We start from the raw sequence: 20,070 nt of genomic DNA, 5'->3' as shown, positions 1-20,070 counted from the left end.
AAGTGCAGTTTTCAGACAACGGTGGACACTGGACCGGCGCCGGCGGACACTGCCGACACTTCTGACATACGCACGCGTGCTGGGACACCTCCCCTACAACACCACACTCTCGGATAAGCCCGAGAGGTGTAAAGAAAAGTGTGGCGGACCGTCCAGTGAGGTCAGAGGTCAGAAAAGTGCAGTTTTCAGACAACGGTGGACACTGGACCGGCGCCGGCGGACACTGCCGACACTTCTGACATACGCACGCGTGCTGGGACACCTCCCCTACAACACCACACTCTCGGATAAGCCCGAGAGGTGTAAAGAAAAGTGTGGCGGACCGTCCAGTGAGGTCAGAGGTCAGAAAAGTGCAGTTTTCAGACAACGGTGGACACTGGACCGGCGCCGGCGGACACTGCCGACACTTCTGACATACGCACGCGTGCGGGGACACCTCCCCTACAACGCCACACTCTCGGATAAGCCCGAGAGATGTAAAAAAAAGTGTGGCGGACCGTCCAGTGAGGTCAGAGGTCAGAAAAGTGCAGTTTTCAGACAACGGTGGACACTGGACCGGCGCCGGCGGACACTGCCGACACTTCTGACATACGCACGCGTGCGGGGACACCTCCCCTACAACGCCATACTCTCGGGTAAGCCCGAGAGATGTAAAAAAAAGTGTGGCGGACCGTCGAGTGAGGTCAGAGGTCAGAAAAGTTCAGTTTTCAGACAACGGTGGACACTGGACCGGCGCCGGCGGACACTGCCGACACTTCTGACATACGCACGCGTGCGGGGACACCTCCCCTACAACGCCACACTCTCGGATAAGCCCGAGAGGTGTAAAGAAAAGTGTGGCGGACCGTCCAGTGAGGTCAGAGGTCAGAAAAGTGCAGTTTTCAGACAACGGTGGACACTGGACCGGCGCCGGCGGACACTGCCGACACTTCTGACATACGCACGCGTGCGGGGACACCTCCCCTACAACGCCACACTCTCGGATAAGCCCGAGAGGTGTAAAGAAAAGTGTGGCGGACCGTCCAGTGAGGTCAGAGGTCAGAAAAGTGTAGTTTTCAGACAACGGTGGACACTGGACCGGCGCCGGCGGACACTGCCGACACTTCTGACATACCCACGCGTGCGGGGACACCTCCCCTACAACGCCAGACTCTCGGATAAGCCCGAGAGGTGTAAACAAAAGTGTGGCGGACCGTCCAGTGAGGTCAGAGGTCAGAAAAGTGCAGTTTTCAGACAACGGTGGACACTGGACCGGCGCCGGCGGACACTGCCGACACTTCTGACATACGCACGCGTGCGGGGACACCTCCCCTACAACGCCACACTCTCGGATAAGCCCGAGAGATGTAAAAAAAAGTGTGGCGGACCGTCCAGTGAGGTCAGAGGTCAGAAAAGTGTAGTTTTCAGACGACGGTGGACACTGGACCGGCGCCGGCGGACACTGCCGACACTTCTGACATACGCACGCGTGCGGGGACACCTCCCCTACAACGCCAGACTCTCGGCTAAGCCCGAGAGGTGTAAAGAAAAGTGTGGCGGACCGTCCAGTGAGGTCAGAGGTCAGAAAAGTGCAGTTTTCAGACAACGGTGGACACTGGACCGGCGCCGGCGGACACTGCCGACACTTCTGACATACGCACGCGTGCTGGGACACCTCCCCTACAACACCACACTCTCGGATAAGCCCGAGAGGTGTAAAGAAAAGTGTGGCGGACCGTCCAGTGAGGTCAGAGGTCAGAAAAGTGCAGTTTTCAGACAACGGTGGACACTGGACCGGCGCCGGCGGACACTGCCGACACTTCTGACATACGCACGCGTGCGGGGACACCTCCCCTACAACGCCACACTCTCGGATAAGCCCGAGAGATGTAAAAAAAAGTGTGGCGGACCGTCCAGTGAGGTCAGAGGTCAGAAAAGTGCAGTTTTCAGACAACGGTGGACACTGGACCGGCGCCGGCGGACACTGCCGACACTTCTGACATACGCACGCGTGCGGGGACACCTCCCCTACAACGCCATACTCTCGGGTAAGCCCGAGAGATGTAAAAAAAAGTGTGGCGGACCGTCGAGTGAGGTCAGAGGTCAGAAAAGTTCAGTTTTCAGACAACGGTGGACACTGGACCGGCGCCGGCGGACACTGCCGACACTTCTGACATACGCACGCGTGCGGGGACACCTCCCCTACAACGCCACACTCTCGGATAAGCCCGAGAGGTGTAAAAAAAAGGGTGGCGGACCGTCCAGTGAGGTCAGAGGTCAGAAAAGTGCCGTTTTCAGACAACAGTGGACACTGGACAGGCACCGGTGGACACTGCCGACACTTCTGACATACGCACGCGTGCTGGGACACCTCCCCTACAACGCCACACTCTCGGATAAGCCCGAGAGGTGTAAAGAAAAGTGTGGCGGACCGTCCAGTGAGGTCAGAGGTCAGAAAAGTGCAGTTTTCAGACAACGGTGGACACTGGACCGGCGCCGGCGGACACTGCCGACACTTCTGACATACGCACGCGTGCGGGGACATCTCCCCTACAACGCCACACTCTCGGATAAGCCCGACAGGTGTAAAGAAAAGTGTGGCGGACCGTCCAGTGAGGTCAGAGGTCAGAAAAGTGCAGTTTTCAGACAACGGTGGACACTGGACCGGCGCCGGCGGACACTGCCGACACTTCTGACATACGCACGCGTGCGGGGACACCTCCCCTACAACGCCACACTCTCGGATAAGCCCGAGAGGTGTAAAAAAAAGTGTGGCGGACCGTCCAGTGAGGTCAGAGGTCAGAAAAGTGCCGTTTTCAGACAACAGTGGACACTGGACAGGCACCGGTGGACACTGCCGACACTTCTGACATACGCACGCGTGCGGGGACACCTCCCCTACAACGCCACACTCTCGGATAAGCCCGAGAGGTGTAAAGAAAAGTGTGGCGGACCGTCCAGTGAGGTCAGAGGTCAGAAAAGTGTAGTTTTCAGACAACGGTGGACACTGGACCGGCGCCGGCGGACACTGCCGACACTTCTGACATACCCACGCGTGCGGGGACACCTCCCCTACAACGCCAGACTCTCGGATAAGCCCGAGAGGTGTAAAGAAAAGTGTGGCGGACCGTCCAGTGAGGTCAGAGGTCAGAAAAGTGCAGTTTTCAGACAACGGTGGACACTGGACCGGCGCCGGCGGACACTGCCGACACTTCTGACATACGCACGCGTGCGGGGACACCTCCCCTACAACGCCACACTCTCGGATAAGCCCGAGAGATGTAAAAAAAAGTGTGGCGGACCGTCCAGTGAGGTCAGAGGTCAGAAAAGTGTAGTTTTCAGACAACGGTGGACACTGGACCGGCGCCGGCGGACACTGCCGACACTTCTGACATACGCACGCGTGCGGGGACACCTCCCCTACAACGCCAGACTCTCGGCTAAGCCCGAGAGGTGTAAAGAAAAGTGTGGCGGACCGTCCAGTGAGGTCAGAGGTCAGAAAAGTGCAGTTTTCAGACAACGGTGGACACTGGACCGGCGCCGGCGGACACTGCCGACACTTCTGACATACGCACGCGTGCGGGGACACCTCCCCTACAACGCCACACTCTCGGATAAGCCCGAGAGATGTAAAAAAAAGTGTGGCGGACCGTCCAGTGAGGTCAGAGGTCAGAAAAGTGCAGTTTTCAGACAACGGTGGACACTGGACCGGCGCCGGCGGACACTGCCGACACTTCTGACATACGCACGCGTGCGGGGACACCTCCCCTACAACGCCAGACTCTCGGATAAGCCCGAGAGGTGTAAAGAAAAGTGTGGCGGACCGTCCAGTGAGGTCAGAGGTCAGAAAAGTGCAGTTTTCAGACAACGGTGGACACTGGACCGGCGCCGGCGGACACTGCCGACACTTCTGACATACGCACGCGTGCGGGGACACCTCCCCTACAACGCCAGACTCTCGGATAAGCCCGAGAGGTGTAAAGAAAAGTGTGGCGGACCGTCCAGTGAGGTCAGAGGTCAGAAAAGTGCAGTTTTCAGACAACGGTGGACACTGGACCGGCGCCGGCGGACACTGCCGACACTTCTGACATACGCACGCGTGCGGGGACACCTCCCCTACAACGCCACACTCTCGGATAAGCCCGAGAGGTGTAAAGAAAAGTGTGGCGGACCGTCCAGTGAGGTCAGAGGTCAGAAAAGTGCAGTTTTCAGACAACGGTGGACACTGGACCGGCGCCGGCGGACACTGCCGACACTTCTGACATACGCATGCGTGCGGGGACACCTCCCCTACAACGCCAGCCTCTCGGATAAGCCCGAGAGGTGTAAAGAAAAGTGTGGCGGACCGTCCAGTGAGGTCAGAGGTCAGAAAAGTGCAGTTTTCAGACAACGGTGGACACTGGACCGGCGCCGGCGGACACTGCCGACACTTCTGACATACGCACGCGTGCGGGGACACCTCCCCTACAACGCCACACTCTCGGATAAGCCCGAAAGATGTAAAAAAAAGTGTGGCGGACCGTCCAGTGAGGTCAGAGGTCAGAAAAGTGCAGTTTTCAGACAACGGTGGACACTGGACCGGCGCCGGCGGACACTGCCGACACTTCTGACATACGCACGCGTGCGGGGACACCTCCCCTACAACGCCACACTCTCGGATAAGCCCGAGAGATGTAAAAAAAAGTGTGGCGGACCGTCCAGTGAGGTCAGAGGTCAGAAAAGTGCAGTTTTCAGACAACGGTGGACACTGGACCGGCGCCGGCGGACACTGCCGACACTTCTGACATACGCACGCGTGCGGGGACACCTCCCCTACAACGCCACACTCTCGGATAAGCCCGAGAGTTGTAATAAAAAGTGTGGCGGACCGTCCAGTGAGGTCAGAGGTCAGAAAAGTGCCGTTTTCAGACAACAGTGGACACTGGACAGGCACCGGTGGACACTGCCGACACTTCTGACATACGCACGCGTGCGGGGACACCTCCCCTACAACGCCACACTCTCGGATAAGCCCGAGAGGTGTAAAGAAAAGTGTGGCGGACCGTCCAGTGAGGTCAGAGGTCAGAAAAGTGTAGTTTTCAGACAACGGTGGACACTGGACCGGCGCCGGCGGACACTGCCGACACTTCTGACATACGCACGCGTGCGGGGACACCTCCCCTACAACGCCAGACTCTCGGATAAGCCCGAGAGGTGTAAAGAAAAGTGTGGCGGACCGTCCAGTGAGGTCAGAGGTCAGAAAAGTGCAGTTTTCAGACAACGGTGGACACTGGACCGGCGCCGGCGGACACTGCCGACACTTTTGACATACGCACGCGTGCGGGGACACCTCCCCTACAACGCCACACTCTCGGATAAGCCCGAGAGATGTAAAAAAAAGTGTGGCGGACCGTCCAGTGAGGTCAGAGGTCAGAAAAGTGCAGTTTTCAGACAACGGTGGACACTGGACCGGCGCCGGCGGACACTGCCGACACTTTTGACATACGCACGCGTGCGGGGACACCTCCCCTACAACGCCACACTCTCGGATAAGCCCGAGAGATGTAAAGAAAAGTGTGGCGGACCGTCCAGTGAGGTCAGAGGTCAGAAAAGTGCAGTTTTCAGACAACGGTGGACACTGGACCGGCGCCGGCGGACACTGCCGACACTTCTGACATACGCACGCGTGCGGGGACACCTCCCCTACAACGCCAGACTCTCGGATAAGCCCGAGAGGTGTAAAGAAAAGTGTGGCGGACCGTCCAGTGAGGTCAGAGGTCAGAAAAGTGCAGTTTTCAGACAACGGTGGACACTGGACCGGCGCCGGCGGACACTGCCGACACTTCTGACATACGCACGCGTGCGGGGACACCTCCCCTACAACGCCAGACTCTCGGATAAGCCCGAGAGGTGTAAAGAAAAGTGTGGCGGACCGTCCAGTGAGGTCAGAGGTCAGAAAAGTGCAGTTTTCAGACAACGGTGGACACTGGACCGGCGCCGGCGGACACTGCCGACACTTCTGACATACGCACGCGTGCGGGGACACCTCCCCTACAACGCCACACTCTCGGATAAGCCCGAGAGGTGTAAAGAAAAGTGTGGCGGACCGTCCAGTGAGGTCAGAGGTCAGAAAAGTGCAGTTTTCAGACAACGGTGGACACTGGACCGGCGCCGGCGGACACTGCCGACACTTCTGACATACGCACGCGTGCGGGGACACCTCCCCTACAACGCCAGCCTCTCGGATAAGCCCGAGAGGTGTAAAGAAAAGTGTGGCGGACCGTCCAGTGAGGTCAGAGGTCAGAAAAGTGCAGTTTTCAGACAACGGTGGACACTGGACCGGCGCCGGCGGACACTGCCGACACTTCTGACATACGCACGCGTGCGGGGACACCTCCCCTACAACGCCACACTCTCGGATAAGCCCGAGAGATGTAAAAAAAAGTGTGGTGGACCGTCCAGTGAGGTCAGAGGTCAGAAAAGTGCAGTTTTCAGACAACGGTGGACACTGGACCGGCGCCGGCGGACACTGCCGACACTTCTGACATACGCACGCGTGCGGGGACACCTCCCCTACAACGCCACACTCTCGGATAAGCCCGAGAGATGTAAAAAAAAGTGTGGCGGACCGTCCAGTGAGGTCAGAGGTCAGAAAAGTGCAGTTTTCAGACAACGGTGGACACTGGACCGGCGCCGGCGGACACTGCCGACACTTCTGACATACGCACGCGTGCGGGGACACCTCCCCTACAACGCCACACTCTCGGATAAGCCCGAGAGGTGTAATAAAAAGTGTGGCGGACCGTCCAGTGAGGTCAGAGGTCAGAAAAGTGCCGTTTTCAGACAACAGTGGACACTGGACAGGCACCGGTGGACACTGCCGACACTTCTGACATACGCACGCGTGCGGGGACACCTCCCCTACAACGCCACACTCTCGGATAAGCCCGAGAGGTGTAAAGAAAAGTGTGGCGGACCGTCCAGTGAGGTCAGAGGTCAGAAAAGTGCAGTTTTCAGACAACGGTGGACACTGGACCGGCGCCGGCGGACACTGCCGACACTTCTGACATACGCACGCGTGCGGGGACACCTCCCCTACAACGCCACACTCTCGGATAAGCCCGAGAGGTGTAAAGAAAAGTGTGGCGGACCGTCCAGTGAGGTCAGAGGTCAGAAAAGTGCAGTTTTCAGACAACGGTGGACACTGGACCGGCGCCGGCGGACACTGCCGACACTTCTGACATACGCACGCGTGTGGGGACACCTCCCCTACAACGCCACACTCTCGGATAAGCCCGAGAGATGTAAAAAAAAGTGTGGCGGACCGTCCAGTGAGGTCAGAGGTCAGAAAAGTGCAGTTTTCAGACAACGGTGGACACTGGACCGGCGCCGGCGGACACTGCCGACACTTCTGACATACGCACGCGTGTGGGGACACCTCCCCTACACCGCCACACTCTCGGATAAGCCCGAGAGGTGTAAAAAAAAGTGTGGCGGACCGTCCAGTGAGGTCAGAGGTCAGAAAAGTGCAGTTTTCAGACAACAGTGGACACTGGACAGGCACCGGTGGACACTGCCGACACTTCTGACATACGCACGCGTGCGGGGACACCTCCCCTACAACGCCACACTCTCGGATAAGCCCGAGAGGTGTAAAGAAAAGTGTGGCGGACCGTCCAGTGAGGTCAGAGGTCAGAAAAGTGCAGTTTTCAGACAACGGTGGACACTGGACCGGCGCCGGCGGACACTGCCGACACTTCTGACATACTCACGCGTGCGGGGACACCTCCCCTACAACGCCACACTCTCGGATAAGCCCGAGAGATGTAAAAAAAAGTGTGGCGGACCGTCCAGTGAGGTCAGAGGTCAGAAAAGTGCAGTTTTCAGACAACGGTGGACACTGGACCGGCGCCGGCGGACACTGCCGACAATTCTGACATACGCACGCGTGTGGGGACACCTCCCCTACAACGCCACACTCTCGGATAAGCCCGAGAGGTGTAAAAAAAAGTGTGGCGGACCGTCCAGTGAGGTCAGAGGTCAGAAAAGTGCAGTTTTCAGACAACAGTGGACACTGGACAGGCACCGGTGGACACTGCCGACACTTCTGACATACGCACGCGTGCGGGGACACCTCCCCTACAACGCCACACTCTCGGATAAGCCCGAGAGGTGTAAAGAAAAGTGTGGCGGACCGTCCAGTGAGGTCAGAGGTCAGAAAAGTGCAGTTTTCAGACAACGGTGGACACTGGACCGGCGCCGGCGGACACTGCCGACACTTCTGACATACGCACGCGTGTGGGGACACCTCCCCTACAACGCCACACTCTCGGATAAGCCCGAGAGATGTAAAAAAAAGTGTGGCGGACCGTCCAGTGAGGTCAGAGGTCAGAAAAGTGCAGTTTTCAGACAACGGTGGACACTGGACCGGCGCCGGCGGACACTGCCGACACTTCTGACATACGCACGCGTGTGGGGACACCTCCCCTACACCGCCACACTCTCGGATAAGCCCGAGAGGTGTAAAAAAAAGTGTGGCGGACCGTCCAGTGAGGTCAGAGGTCAGAAAAGTGCAGTTTTCAGACAACAGTGGACACTGGACAGGCACCGGTGGACACTGCCGACACTTCTGACATACGCACGCGTGCGGGGACACCTCCCCTACAACGCCACACTCTCGGATAAGCCCGAGAGGTGTAAAAAAAAGTGTGGCGGACCGTCCAGTGAGGTCAGAGGTCAGAAAAGTGCCGTTTTCAGACAACAGTGGACACTGGACAGGCACCGGTGGACACTGCCGACACTTCTGACATACGCACGCGTGCGGGGACACCTCCCCTACAACGCCACACTCTCGGATAAGCCCGAGAGGTGTAAAGAAAAGTGTGGCGGACAGTCCAGTGAGGTCAGAGGTCAGAAAAGTGCAGTTTTCAGACAACGGTGGACACTGGACCGGCGCCGGCGGACACTGCCGACACTTCTGACATACGCACGCGTGCGGGGACACCTCCCCTACAACGCCACACTCTCGGATAAGCCCGAGAGATGTAAAAAAAAGTGTGGCGGACCGTCCAGTGAGGTCAGAGGTCAGAAAAGTGCAGTTTTCAGACAACGGTGGACACTGGACCGGCGCCGGCGGACACTGCCGACACTTCTGACATACGCACGCGTGCGGGGACACCTCCCCTACAACGCCACACTCTCGGATAAGCCCGAGAGATGTAAAAAAAAGTGTGGCGGACCGTCCAGTGAGGTCAGAGGTCAGAAAAGTGCAGTTTTCAGACAACGGTGGACACTGGACCGGCGCCGGCGGACACTGCCGACACTTCTGACATACGCACGCGTGCGGGGACACCTCCCCTACAACGCCACACTCTCGGATAAGCCCGAGAGATGTAAAAAAAAGTGTGGCGGACCGTCCAGTGAGGTCAGAGGTCAGAAAAGTGCAGTTTTCAGACAACGGTGGACACTGGACCGGCGCCGGCGGACACTGCCGACACTTCTGACATACGCACGCGTGCGGGGACACCTCCCCTACAACGCCACACTCTCGGATAAGCCCGAGAGGTGTAAAGAAAAGTGTGGCGGACCGTCCAGTGAGGTCAGAGGTCAGAAAAGTGCAGTTTTCAGACAACGGTGGACACTGGACCGGCGCCGGCGGACACTGCCGACACTTCTGACATACGCACGCGTGCAGGGACACCTCCCCTACAACGCCACACTCTCGGATAAGCCCGAGAGATGTAAAAAAAGTGTGGCGGACCGTCCAGTGAGGTCAGAGGTCAGAAAAGTGCAGTTTTCAGACAACGGTGGACACTGGACCGGCGCCGGCGGACACTGCCGACACTTCTGACATACGCACGCGTGCGGGGACACCTCCCCTACAACGCCATACTCTCGGATAAGCCCGAGAGATGTAAAAAAAAGTGTGGCGGACCGTCCAGTGAGGTCAGAGGTCAGAAAAGTGCAGTTTTCAGACAACGGTGGACACTGGACCGGCGCCGGCGGACACTGCCGACACTTCTGACATACGCACGCGTGCGGGGACACCTCCCCTACAACGCCACACTCTCGGATAAGCCCGAGAGGTGTAAAAAAAAGTGTGGCGGACCGTCCAGTGAAGTCAGAGGTCAGAAAAGTGCCGTTTTCAGACAACAGTGGACACTGGACAGGCACCGGTGGACACTGCCGACACTTCTGACATACGCACGCGTGCGGGGACACCTCCCCTACAACGCCACACTCTCGGATAAGCCTGAGAGGTGTAAAAAAAAGTGTGGCGGACCGTCCAGTGAGGTCAGAGGTCAGAAAAGTGCCGTTTTCAGACAACAGTGGACACTGGACAGGCACCGGTGGACACTGCCGACACTTCTGACATACGCACGCGTGCGGGGACACCTCCCCTACAACGCCACACTCTCGGATAAGCCCGAGAGGTGTAAAGAAAAGTGTGGCGGACAGTCCAGTGAGGTCAGAGGTCAGAAAAGTGCAGTTTTCAGACAACGGTGGACACTGGACCGGCGCCGGCGGACACTGCCGACACTTCTGACATACGCACGCGTGCGGGGACACCTCCCCTACAACGCCACACTCTCGGATAAGCCCGAGAGATGTAAAAAAAAGTGTGGCGGACCGTCCAGTGAGGTCAGAGGTCAGAAAAGTGCAGTTTTCAGACAACGGTGGACACTGGACCGGCGCCGGCGGACACTGCCGACACTTCTGACATACGCACGCGTGCGGGGACACCTCCCCTACAACGCCACACTCTCGGATAAGCCCGAGAGATGTAAAAAAAAGTGTGGCGGACCGTCCAGTGAGGTCAGAGGTCAGAAAAGTGCAGTTTTCAGACAACGGTGGACACTGGACCGGCGCCGGCGGACACTGCCGACACTTCTGACATACGCACGCGTGCGGGGACACCTCCCCTACAACGCCACACTCTCGGATAAGCCCGAGAGATGTAAAAAAAAGTGTGGCGGACCGTCCAGTGAGGTCAGAGGTCAGAAAAGTGCAGTTTTCAGACAACGGTGGACACTGGACCGGCGCCGGCGGACACTGCCGACACTTCTGACATACGCACGCGTGCGGGGACACCTCCCCTACAACGCCACACTCTCGGATAAGCCCGAGAGGTGTAAAGAAAAGTGTGGCGGACCGTCCAGTGAGGTCAGAGGTCAGAAAAGTGCAGTTTTCAGACAACGGTGGACACTGGACCGGCGCCGGCGGACACTGCCGACACTTCTGACATACGCACGCGTGCAGGGACACCTCCCCTACAACGCCACACTCTCGGATAAGCCCGAGAGATGTAAAAAAAGTGTGGCGGACCGTCCAGTGAGGTCAGAGGTCAGAAAAGTGCAGTTTTCAGACAACGGTGGACACTGGACCGGCGCCGGCGGACACTGCCGACACTTCTGACATACGCACGCGTGCGGGGACACCTCCCCTACAACGCCATACTCTCGGATAAGCCCGAGAGATGTAAAAAAAAGTGTGGCGGACCGTCCAGTGAGGTCAGAGGTCAGAAAAGTGCAGTTTTCAGACAACGGTGGACACTGGACCGGCGCCGGCGGACACTGCCGACACTTCTGACATACGCACGCGTGCGGGGACACCTCCCCTACAACGCCACACTCTCGGATAAGCCCGAGAGGTGTAAAAAAAAGTGTGGCGGACCGTCCAGTGAAGTCAGAGGTCAGAAAAGTGCCGTTTTCAGACAACAGTGGACACTGGACAGGCACCGGTGGACACTGCCGACACTTCTGACATACGCACGCGTGCTGGGACACCTCCCCTACAACGCCACACTCTCGGATAAGCCCGAGAGGTGTAAAGAAAAGTGTGGCGGACCGTCCAGTGAGGTCAGAGGTCAGAAAAGTGTAGTTTTCAGACAACGGTGGACACTGGACCGGCGCCGGCGGACACTGCCGACACTTCTGACATACTCACGCGTGCGGGGACACCTCCCCTACAACGCCACACTCTCGGATAAGCCCGAGAGATGTAAAAAAAAGTGTGGCGGACCGTCCAGTGAGGTCAGAGGTCAGAAAAGTGCAGTTTTCAGACAACGGTGGACACTGGACCGGCGCTGGCGGACACTGCCGACACTTCTGACATACGCACGCGTGTGGGGACACCTCCCCTACAACGCCACACTCTCGGATAAGCCCGAGAGGTGTAAAAAAAAGTGTGGCGGACCGTCCAGTGAGGTCAGAGGTCAGAAAAGTGCAGTTTTCAGACAACGGTGGACACTGGACAGGCACCGGTGGACACTGCCGACACTTCTGACATACGCACGCGTGCGGGGACACCTCCCCTACAACGCCACACTCTCGGATAAGCCCGAGAGGTGTAAAGAAAAGTGTGGCGGACCGTCCAGTGAGGTCAGAGGTCAGAAAAGTGCAGTTTTCAGACAACGGTGGACACTGGACCGGCGCCGGCGGACACTGCCGACACTTCTGACATACGTACGCGTGCGGGGACACCTCCCCTACAACGCCAGACTCTCGGATAAGCCCGAGAGGTGTAAAGAAAAGTGTGGCGGACCGTCCAGTGAGGTCAGAGGTCAGAAAAGTGCAGTTTTCAGACAACGGTGGACACTGGACCGGCGCCGGCGGACACTGCCGACACTTCTGACATACGCACGCGTGCGGGGACACCTCCCCTACAACGCCACACTCTCGGATAAGCCCGAGAGATGTAAAAAAAAGTGTGGCGGACCGTCCAGTGAGGTCAGAGGTCAGAAAAGTGCAGTTTTCAGACAACGGTGGACACTGGACCGGCGCCGGCGGACACTGCCGACACTTCTGACATACGCACGCGTGCGGGGACGCCTCCCCTACAACGCCAAACTCTCGGATAAGCCCGAGAGATGTAAAAAAAAGTGTGGCGGACCGTCCAGTGAGGTCAGAGGTCAGAAAAGTGCAGTTTTCAGACAACGGTGGACACTGGACCGGCGCCGGCGGACACTGCCGACACTTCTGACATACGCACGCGTGCGGGGACACCTCCCCTACAACGCCACACTCTCGGATAAGCCCGAGAGTTGTAATAAAAAGTGTGGCGGACCGTCCAGTGAGGTCAGAGGTCAGAAAAGTGCCGTTTTCAGACAACAGTGGACACTGGACAGGCACCGGTGGACACTGCCGACACTTCTGACATACGCACGCGTGCGGGGACACCTCCCCTACAACGCCACACTCTCGGATAAGCCCGAGAGGTGTAAAGAAAAGTGTGGCGGACCGTCCAGTGAGGTCAGAGGTCAGAAAAGTGTAGTTTTCAGACAACGGTGGACACTGGACCGGCGCCGGCGGACACTGCCGACACTTCTGACATACGCACGCGTGCGGGGACACCTCCCCTACAACGCCAGACTCTCGGATAAGCCCGAGAGGTGTAAAGAAAAGTGTGGCGGACCGTCCAGTGAGGTCAGAGGTCAGAAAAGTGCAGTTTTCAGACAACGGTGGACACTGGACCGGCGCCGGCGGACACTGCCGACACTTCTGACATACGCACGCGTGCGGGGACACCTCCCCTACAACGCCACACTCTCGGATAAGCCCGAGAGGTGTAAAAAAAAGTGTGGCGGACCGTCCAGTGAAGTCAGAGGTCAGAAAAGTGCCGTTTTCAGACAACAGTGGACACTGGACAGGCACCGGTGGACACTGCCGACACTTCTGACATACGCACGCGTGCTGGGACACCTCCCCTACAACGCCACACTCTCGGATAAGCCCGAGAGGTGTAAAGAAAAGTGTGGCGGACCGTCCAGTGAGGTCAGAGGTCAGAAAAGTGTAGTTTTCAGACAACGGTGGACACTGGACCGGCGCCGGCGGACACTGCCGACACTTCTGACATACTCACGCGTGCGGGGACACCTCCCCTACAACGCCACACTCTCGGATAAGCCCGAGAGATGTAAAAAAAAGTGTGGCGGACCGTCCAGTGAGGTCAGAGGTCAGAAAAGTGCAGTTTTCAGACAACGGTGGACACTGGACCGGCGCCGGCGGACACTGCCGACACTTCTGACATACGCACGCGTGTGGGGACACCTCCCCTACAACGCCCCACTCTCGGATAAGCCCGAGAGGTGTAAAAAAAAGTGTGGCGGACCGTCCAGTGAGGTCAGAGGTCAGAAAAGTGCAGTTTTCAGACAACGGTGGACACTGGACAGGCACCGGTGGACACTGCCGACACTTCTGACATACGCACGCGTGCGGGGACACCTCCCCTACAACGCCACACTCTCGGATAAGCCCGAGAGGTGTAAAGAAAAGTGTGGCGGACCGTCCAGTGAGGTCAGAGGTCAGAAAAGTGCAGTTTTCAGACAACAGTGGACACTGGACCGGCGCCGGCGGACACTGCCGACACTTCTGACATACGTACGCGTGCGGGGACACCTCCCCTACAACGCCAGACTCTCGGATAAGCCCGAGAGGTGTAAAGAAAAGTGTGGCGGACCGTCCAGTGAGGTCAGAGGTCAGAAAAGTGCAGTTTTCAGACAACGGTGGACACTGGACCGGCGCCGGCGGACACTGCCGACACTTCTGACATACGCACGCGTGCGGGGACACCTCCCCTACAACGCCACACTCTCGGATAAGCCCGAGAGATGTAAAAAAAAGTGTGGCGGACCGTCCAGTGAGGTCAGAGGTCAGAAAAGTGCAGTTTTCAGACAACGGTGGACACTGGACCGGCGCCGGCGGACACTGCCGACACTTCTGACATACGCACGCGTGCGGGGACACCTCCCCTACAACGCCACACTCTCGGATAAGCCCGAGAGATGTAAAAAAAAGTGTGGCGGACCGTCCAGTGAGGTCAGAGGTCAGAAAAGTGCAGTTTTCAGACAACGGTGGACACTGGACCGGCGCCGGCGGACACTGCCGACACTTCTGACATACGCACGCGTGCGGGGACACCTCCCCTACAACGCCAGACTCTCGGATAAGCCCGAGAGGTGTAATAAAAAGTGTGGCGGACCGTCCAGTGAGGTCAGAGGTCAGAAAAGTGCCGTTTTCAGACAACAGTGGACACTGGACAGGCACCGGTGGACACTGCCGACACTTCTGACATACGCACGCGTGCGGGGACACCTCCCCTACAACGCCACACTCTCGGATAAGCCCGAGAGATGTAAAAAAAAGTGTGGCGGACCGTCCAGTGAGGTCAGAGGTCAGAAAAGTGCAGTTTTCAGACAACGGTGGACACTGGACCGGCGCCGGCGGACACTGCCGACACTTCTGACATACGCACGCGTGCGGGGACACCTCCCCTACAACGCCACACTCTCGGATAAGCCCGAGAGGTGTAAAGAAAAGTGTGGCGGACCGTCCAGTGAGGTCAGAGGTCAGAAAAGTGCAGTTTTCAGACAACGGTGGACACTGGACCGGCGCCGGCGGACACTGCCGACACTTCTGACATACGCACGCGTGCAGGGACACCTCCCCTACAACGCCAAACTCTCGGATAAGCCCGAGAGATGTAAAAAAAGTGTGGCGGACCGTCCAGTGAGGTCAGAGGTCAGAAAAGTGCAGTTTTCAGACAACGGTGGACACTGGACCGGCGCCGGCGGACACTGCCGACACTTCTGACATACGCACGCGTGCGGGGACACCTCCCCTACAACGCCATACTCTCGGATAAGCCCGAGAGATGTAAAAAAAAGTGTGGCGGACCGTCCAGTGAGGTCAGAGGTCAGAAAAGTGCAGTTTTCAGACAACGGTGGACACTGGACCGGCGCCGGCGGACACTGCCGACACTTCTGACATACGCACGCGTGCGGGGACACCTCCCCTACAACGCCACACTCTCGGATAAGCCCGAGAGGTGTAAAAAAAAGTGTGGCGGACCGTCCAGTGAAGTCAGAGGTCAGAAAAGTGCCGTTTTCAGACAACAGTGGACACTGGACAGGCACCGGTGGACACTGCCGACACTTCTGACATACGCACGCGTGCTGGGACACCTCCCCTACAACGCCACACTCTCGGATAAGCCCGAGAGGTGTAAAGAAAAGTGTGGCGGACCGTCCAGTGAGGTCAGAGGTCAGAAAAGTGTAGTTTTCAGACAACGGTGGACACTGGACCGGCGCCGGCGGACACTGCCGACACTTCTGACATACTCACGCGTGCGGGGACACCTCCCCTACAACGCCACACTCTCGGATAAGCCCGAGAGATGTAAAAAAAAGTGTGGCGGACCGTCCAGTGAGGTCAGAGGTCAGAAAAGTGCAGTTTTCAGACAACGGTGGACACTGGACCGGCGCTGGCGGACACTGCCGACACTTCTGACATACGCACGCGTGTGGGGACACCTCCCCTACAACGCCACACTCTCGGATAAGCCCGAGAGGTGTAAAAAAAAGTGTGGCGGACCGTCCAGTGAGGTCAGAGGTCAGAAAAGTGCAGTTTTCAGACAACGGTGGACACTGGACAGGCACCGGTGGACACTGCCGACACTTCTGACATACGCACGCGTGCGGGGACACCTCCCCTACAACGCCACACTCTCGGATAAGCCCGAGAGGTGTAAAGAAAAGTGTGGCGGACCGTCCAGTGAGGTCAGAGGTCAGAAAAGTGCAGTTTTCAGACAACGGTGGACACTGGACCGGCGCCGGCGGACACTGCCGACACTTCTGACATACGTACGCGTGCGGGGACACCTCCCCTACAACGCCAGACTCTCGGATAAGCCCGAGAGGTGTAAAGAAAAGTGTGGCGGACCGTCCAGTGAGGTCAGAGGTCAGAAAAGTGCAGTTTTCAGACAACGGTGGACACTGGACCGGCGCCGGCGGACACTGCCGACACTTCTGACATACGCACGCGTGCGGGGACACCTCCCCTACAACGCCACACTCTCGGATAAGCCCGAGAGATGTAAAAAAAAGTGTGGCGGACCGTCCAGTGAGGTCAGAGGTCAGAAAAGTGCAGTTTTCAGACAACGGTGGACACTGGACCGGCGCCGGCGGACACTGCCGACACTTCTGACATACGCACGCGTGCGGGGACACCTCCCCTACAACGCCAAACTCTCGGATAAGCCCGAGAGATGTAAAAAAAAGTGTGGCGGACCGTCCAGTGAGGTCAGAGGTCAGAAAAGTGCAGTTTTCAGACAACGGTGGACACTGGACCGGCGCCGGCGGACACTGCCGACACTTCTGACATACGCACGCGTGCGGGGACACCTCCCCTACAACGCCACACTCTCGGATAAGCCCGAGAGTTGTAATAAAAAGTGTGGCGGACCGTCCAGTGAGGTCAGAGGTCAGAAAAGTGCCGTTTTCAGACAACAGTGGACACTGGACAGGCACCGGTGGACACTGCCGACACTTCTGACATACGCACGCGTGCGGGGACACCTCCCCTACAACGCCACACTCTCGGATAAGCCCGAGAGGTGTAAAGAAAAGTGTGGCGGACCGTCCAGTGAGGTCAGAGGTCAGAAAAGTGTAGTTTTCAGACAACGGTGGACACTGGACCGGCGCCGGCGGACACTGCCGACACTTCTGACATACGCACGCGTGCGGGGACACCTCCCCTACAACGCCAGACTCTCGGATAAGCCCGAGAGGTGTAAAGAAAAGTGTGGCGGACCGTCCAGTGAGGTCAGAGGTCAGAAAAGTGCAGTTTTCAGACAACGGTGGACACTGGACCGGCGCCGGCGGACACTGCCGACACTTCTGACATACGCACGCGTGCGGGGACACCTCCCCTACAACGCCACACTCTCGGATAAGCCCGAGAGGTGTAAAAAAAAGTGTGGCGGACCGTCCAGTGAAGTCAGAGGTCAGAAAAGTGCCGTTTTCAGACAACAGTGGACACTGGACAGGCACCGGTGGACACTGCCGACACTTCTGACATACGCACGCGTGCTGGGACACCTCCCCTACAACGCCACACTCTCGGATAAGCCCGAGAGGTGTAAAGAAAAGTGTGGCGGACCGTCCAGTGAGGTCAGAGGTCAGAAAAGTGTAGTTTTCAGACAACGGTGGACACTGGACCGGCGCCGGCGGACACTGCCGACACTTCTGACATACTCACGCGTGCGGGGACACCTCCCCTACAACGCCACACTCTCGGATAAGCCCGAGAGATGTAAAAAAAAGTGTGGCGGACCGTCCAGTGAGGTCAGAGGTCAGAAAAGTGCAGTTTTCAGACAACGGTGGACACTGGACCGGCGCCGGCGGACACTGCCGACACTTCTGACATACGCACGCGTGTGGGGACACCTCCCCTACAACGCCACACTCTCGGATAAGCCCGAGAGGTGTAAAAAAAAGTGTGGCGGACCGTCCAGTGAGGTCAGAGGTCAGAAAAGTGCAGTTTTCAGACAACGGTGGACACTGGACAGGCACCGGTGGACACTGCCGACACTTCTGACATACGCACGCGTGCGGGGACACCTCCCCTACAACGCCACACTCTCGGATAAGCCCGAGAGGTGTAAAGAAAAGTGTGGCGGACCGTCCAGTGAGGTCAGAGGTCAGAAAAGTGCAGTTTTCAGACAACAGTGGACACTGGACCGGCGCCGGCGGACACTGCCGACACTTCTGACATACGTACGCGTGCGGGGACACCTCCCCTACAACGCCAGACTCTCGGATAAGCCCGAGAGGTGTAAAGAAAAGTGTGGCGGACCGTCCAGTGAGGTCAGAGGTCAGAAAAGTGCAGTTTTCAGACAACGGTGGACACTGGACCGGCGCCGGCGGACACTGCCGACACTTCTGACATACGCACGCGTGCGGGGACACCTCCCCTACAACGCCACACTCTCGGATAAGCCCGAGAGATGTAAAAAAAAGTGTGGCGGACCGTCCAGTGAGGTCAGAGGTCAGAAAAGTGCAGTTTTCAGACAACGGTGGACACTGGACCGGCGCCGGCGGACACTGCCGACACTTCTGACATACGCACGCGTGCGGGGACACCTCCCCTACAACGCCACACTCTCGGATAAGCCCGAGAGATGTAAAAAAAAGTGTGGCGGACCGTCCAGTGAGGTCAGAGGTCAGAAAAGTGCAGTTTTCAGACAACGGTGGACACTGGACCGGCGCCGGCGGACACTGCCGACACTTCTGACATACGCACGCGTGCGGGGACACCTCCCCTACAACGCCAGACTCTCGGATAAGCCCGAGAGGTGTAATAAAAAGTGTGGCGGACCGTCCAGTGAGGTCAGAGGTCAGAAAAGTGCCGTTTTCAGACAACAGTGGACACTGGACAGGCACCGGTGGACACTGCCGACACTTCTGACATACGCACGCGTGCGGGGACACCTCCCCTACAACGCCACACTCTCGGATAAGCCCGAGAGATGTAAAAAAAAGTGTGGCGGACCGTCCAGTGAGGTCAGAGGTCAGAAAAGTGCAGTTTTCAGACAACGGTGGACACTGGACCGGCGCCGGCGGACACTGCCGACACTTCTGACATACGCACGCGTGCGGGGACACCTCCCCTACAACGCCACACTCTCGGATAAGCCCGAGAGGTGTAAAGAAAAGTGTGGCGGACCGTCCAGTGAGGTCAGAGGTCAGAAAAGTGCAGTTTCCAGACAACGGTGGACACTGGACCGGCGCCGGCGGACACTGCCGACACTTCTGACATACGCACGCGTGCAGGGACACCTCCCCTACAACGCCACACTCTCGGATAAGCCCGAGAGATGTAAAAAAAGTGTGGCGGACCGTCCAGTGAGGTCAGAGGTCAGAAAAGTGCAGTTTTCAGACAACGGTGGACACTGGACCGGCGCCGGCGGACACTGCCGACACTTCTGACATACGCACGCGTGCGGGGACACCTCCCCTACAACGCCATACTCTCGGATAAGCCCGAGAGATGTAAAAAAAAGTGTGGCGGACCGTCCAGTGAGGTCAGAGGTCAGAAAAGTGCAGTTTTCAGACAACGGTGGACACTGGACCGGCGCCGGCGGACACTGCCGACACTTCTGACATACGCACGCGTGCGGGGACACCTCCCCTACAACGCCACACTCTCGGATAAGCCCGAGAGGTGTAAAAAAAAGTGTGGCGGACCGTCCAGTGAAGTCAGAGGTCAGAAAAGTGCCGTTTTCAGACAACAGTGGACACTGGACAGGCACCGGTGGACACTGCCGACACTTCTG

Source organism: Gymnoscopelus braueri (genome assembly GCF_963280865.1).
Source record: "Gymnoscopelus braueri genome assembly, contig: SUPER_15_unloc_1, whole genome shotgun sequence".
NCBI lineage: Eukaryota > Metazoa > Chordata > Actinopteri > Myctophiformes > Myctophidae > Gymnoscopelus > Gymnoscopelus braueri.
Note: the sequence above shows the minus strand (reverse complement) of the source record.